This window comes from Rhipicephalus microplus, unplaced genomic scaffold (assembly GCF_043290135.1).
Source record: "Rhipicephalus microplus isolate Deutch F79 unplaced genomic scaffold, USDA_Rmic scaffold_190, whole genome shotgun sequence".
NCBI lineage: Eukaryota > Metazoa > Arthropoda > Arachnida > Ixodida > Ixodidae > Rhipicephalus > Rhipicephalus microplus.
Window position 1 is genome coordinate 7,501 of NW_027464761.1, and position 5,000 is coordinate 12,500.

Sequence of the window (5,000 nt, forward strand, 5' to 3'; positions counted from 1 at the left end):
TGTTTGGATTTGGTTATCTTTGTTTAGTATTATAAATGCCGCTCCTGTTTCTTTTTCTTTCTTTGATCCGTCTGTGTATATTTTGAAGTCTGCTTCTTCCTCTGTTGTTCCAAAGGGTATGCTAACTTTATTTGCTGGATGATCTTGCCATTGGTCGTGTTTCTTCATTATTTCGTTTTCGGTGTATACTTTCTGTTGCCATGTGAAGTTCTTTCCTTTCTTAAGTATGTAGTGTAATTCGTTTTCTTTTTCGATTGTCAAATGGAGAGGTGGAATGTTTGCTAATATGTTGAGTGAAAGATTTGATGTTGTTTTGAATGATTTAGTTATTAATAATAAAGGTAATCTTTGGATTGATTTCAGTTTTTTAATAAAAATGGTTTTTCGGCTATACCATGCTGGGGAGGCGTATGTAACCATTCGTTCTATACCCCTTTTATATATTAACTGTAGTGTGTTTCTATTTGTATGTTTGTCGTCTTTTATTGTACGACTTAAATTATACGTGACTTCGTCTACTTTTCTTTTTAAGTATTTTAGATGTGGGAGGAATGTTAGTTTTGTGTCCAAGACCACCCCTAGAATTTTCATTTCGTTAACCATTTTGATTTTATCCTGTCCGATTTTTATTTGGGGTTGATGGCTAATGTACTGCTTTCCGATTATCATATATTCCGATTTTTCCTTATTCAGGGTTATTCCTTTTTGATGTGCCCACTGATTTATTAGTGTTAGTGCCTTCGTAGCTTTTTCCTCCACCTCTTTTCTTGAGCGGAACTTTATGTGTAACACCACGTCGTCCGCAAAGGCTTGGATGTGTACTCCTTCTTGAAGCTGAGTTTCTAATAGGTCGCCTATTGTTATATTCCAACAGAGTGGGCTTAAAGGTGACCCCTGTGGGGAACCTGAAGTTAGTGTTTTCTTAATTTTTACTCCATCTGTTTCATAGATTATTTTCCTGTTCCGTAGAATATTGTCCGCTAGTTTTATTAGGTTGTTGGGACACTTATATTCTTCTAATTTCTGAATAACTACTTCGGGTTTTATAGAATTGAATGCGTTTTTAATATCTAGTGCTATTAGCATGCTGTTTAGCTTATCAATTTTCGCTTGGTTTATTCGTTTGATTATTTCTTCCAATGCCGTGGTTGTTGATGTCCCATGGGTAAATCCAAATTGTTTTTTGTTAAAATGGTGATTTTTAAACAAGAAATAATAGATTCTATCTTTTATGAGCTTTTCTAATATTTTTCCCAAAATCGAGTTAATAGCTATTGGGCGATATTTGTTTTCCTCGGATTTGTCCTCTCCGTTCCCTTTTGGAATCAATATAATTTTAGATTCTTTCCATCTTTGAGGAAAATGTCCGTGCTTTAAGCATGCATTAAAAAGATTGACAAAGAAAGTCTTATGCCTTTCATACATCACTTGTATGAGGTTAGTTTTTAGGTTGTCTGGTCCGGGGGTTACATCTTTCCTCAGATTTTTTACTATCTGCGTTACTTCAATCTCTGTAAATGGGAGGTCATCACTGGGTAAATTTCTTTCTCTCATTTCTGCTCCCGATGTCCAATTTCCTCCCTGTTTGTTATTGTTTATTGTGTCGTTGCTTGATTGTATTTGACTGTGTCCTGGCTCGTCATTTTCCATGCAGTTAGGGTATAAATTTCCTAGAATGTGTTCTATTGTTTCCTGAAGAGTCTTTGTGACTTCTCCATTTTCTTTTGTGATGCTTCTAAACATAACCTTGGTTTTCATCTTATTTCGTGCAATTTTATACGGTAGGATGAATGGATTTTTCGTAGCCTTAGTACATAGAGTTTTCCAACTGTTGTTTTTAGCCTGTTCTATCATGTTGTTATACGTGTCATGTTCTTTATAGTATTCCTTTTTGTATTGTTCTCTGATATCCCCTTTCGCCTTTTGATACCTCCTTCGTAGTGCTCTGACTCTCTTCCTTTCAATTTCTAGGTCTCTTGACCACCAAGTATTCGGTTTTTGTTTAGAAGGTTTTTTCTTTTTACTGAATTCCTTCTTAAGTTTCTCGATTTTCTCGTGTAGCGTATTCACTATTTCTTCAATACTTTCCTTCGTGTTTATTTTCCCCTGGACTTCCTCAAACCAGGGATCAATTTGCAACTTTTCCATGACTTTTGTTTGCCCTTTTAACGTTAGGCCATATTCCTCTGGAAGTTCTTCATTTTTAATAACAACTTTAATGTATCTGTGATCGCTGTGATTATAGGTTTTAAGTACTTCCCAGCTTTTAATATCCTGGTTTAGGTTTGCGTCACATATGGTGAGGTCAATCCAACCCCTCGCCCTACTTGTTTTAAATGTCGGAGGTGATTCTTTGGCATTTAATAATGTCAGGTTGTGTAATACTGTGAATTCTAATACTTTTTCACCTTTCTCATCCGTCTCCGTGCTTCCCCAAATTTGATGTTTTGAGTTGAAGTCACCCATTATTATCGTGTTAATGTCTATAAATTTCTGTAAAATGTTTCCTATTGCTGACATTGCCAGCTCGACGTTTTCATTCGGAGGACAGTAGCAGTTGATAATTACCAATTCTCTTTCACCTTTATTTATCTTGACTGCTATTAGTTTTTGTTCTATAATAATTGGGAAAGCGGTTATATTTTCTTTGTGTATTATGATGGCTGTCTTCGGGTCTTTGTTGTTGGCTATAACTTTATGCTTTAGCGGAAACCCTATGATTTTGTTGTTGAGCGAATATGGTTCTTGGAGTACAGATATGTCGAATTCTTCTTCTTGTTGAAAATTGTTTAGTGACTGATTTGCCTTAAATGCCCTGCCTAAATTTACCTGTATTATTTGTATTTCAGTGCTATTCGCCATTGTGCCTGTGTGTTGGGTACTCTTAGTTTAGTCTAGCTAGAATTTTGCCTTTCTCGGCCTGTACCTTTGTTATGTATACCGGGCATTCCCTGGACATCATAGAATGATCTGTCTCCGTGCGACCCTCAGTCTCGCAGATGTTGCAGTGCGATTCTGCTTCACATTCTCTTTGGTAGTGACCTCGTTGGCCACAGTTAATGCAGCGCTGGGGGCCATCGCAATCGGGAGCAATGTGGCCGTGCATGGCGCATCTTGTGCATCTGGGCCAAAAGATGTCGTCAAAGATCGGGCATCGTGACCAGCCGATGTTCAGTGCAGTTCGGCTTCCGATTGCTTTGTTTGCACTTCGATTTAGGGCAAGAATCACTGTCTTGCCTCTCTTGCCCGGCCATGTCTTCTTTATTGTTATGTCTTCTGGCGAGCACACCAAACGGTTTTGCCTGATGATTCGGGCTGGGAGATTGACCTCGTCAATTTCATCCTCGAGTCCAATTATTTTCTTATGGATCCTGTTCTCCTTTGGGAGCTTGGCTTCAACATTTCTCAGTTCTCTGTCCTTCTGAATGAACTGGAGAATCTTAGCTGAGTCTTCTTTTGACTTCGTCATCACGACAATTCCCTCTCTCCCTGGCCGAATTGTTGCTTCTTGGATTCCCAGGTCGAGGGGATCCACCCGCTGCCTCAGAAGCGATGCGACCTCTTTTTTCTCCATTGTTCCGGAAGATACCACCAGAGCATAGGTTGGTCGGCTCTCGGTTGCGGGAGTGTTGCTCTGTGTTGGCTCTTCCCTTTGTTCGAGTAGTTCTTCTTGTCTTCTTTTCTCCAATTCTTCGATCCTGCCTTTTTGGAACGCAATCTGTTGGGCCTGTTCCATTAACAGGTTTTTCAATTTAGCTTGTTCGGAGATTATCGCTTCAATCTGCTGGGCTACCGCCTCGTCGCCGCCCGTCAATGTAGAGATTTTAATGAGAGCCCTCATAGTGTTCTTGTCTGCTTTGGAAAGTCTAGACAAAACTGTACCCTTTTCTCCGCGGCTGGTTGGGAGTGACGATTGTGAATTTCTGTCTTCGTCCCAGTTGTCTAGCGCTCCTTCGTTAGCAGCCGTTTGTGTTTGAGGGTGGACCTCTCCTCCTTCAGCTTCTTCGGTTTCGGTTCCTCGGCTGCCTCCCTCTACCTGGTCATTCTCGGTTGGGCTCCACCAATCTGTTTCAAGAGAAGCTTTGGCGGGCATCGCTCCTTGTGGTTCTTCTTTCTTTGCCTTCTCTTCTTTGTTGGTCACTTGTTTTTGTTCCACCCTCTTGGTCTTCTTCTTCTGTATCTTGTCTGTCTTCGCCCCTTGCGTGGGGTCTGTAATTGCAGAGTCGTCATTGCTTCCTGTGTTTTTTAGGACCTTTGACGTAGGCCCCACTGCTGGGTTTGCCGTTTGTAGAGGTCCTCTTCCCTCCAGTCCTTGTTTCTGGGTTTCCGTTCTCATCCCCTTGGGTTTCAACATCTTCTCCTAATCTCCACGCTGTGTTCCAAGAGAAGGGTTTGTGCCTTCGAAGCCGTTGTTTGCCGTCTGGAAGAAAGTTACTCCTTTTTAACTTGTTCTGGTATCGCCAGAGATGTTCCTCAACCTTGGTAGTAGAGGTTGCCGGTTTTAGGTGTTCTTGGCAGCGTAGAGGCGCCGCACTTTTCCTGTCTCTGTTGGCGTTTTCCGCTAAACAGATAGATACCAGTTTTGTCTCTCTACGGGGATTCGTTCCGGAGTTATTCTACCTTTGGCGTGAAGTGTTCAATCAAAGATGGCCGCCTCTCATTTTGACGGGAATCCGAACTCAGAACAGTCGGAAAATGTCAATTCCTGTCGTTTCGCCCCAGAACTACTAGCAAAAGCGTGTATCCAGTCTTCAAGCACTTCCAGAACTGCCGGCTCCAGAAAAGAACCGAAACCAGCCTCGGATTTGCTGTTTTTGTCTAACTGTAGAAAATGGTCAGGAAAGTTGAAATTCCTTGTTCTTTTGTGGCCCTCTTGAACTGAGAAGAATAATTCTGCTGTTCTGTGGCACCAGGACTTGGTTCCGAGCGTTTTCAGCAAGAATTTCCTAGTTCCGCCAAATTTGGTTTAATCCAGTTGCTCAACCTGGCCACAATGTGCA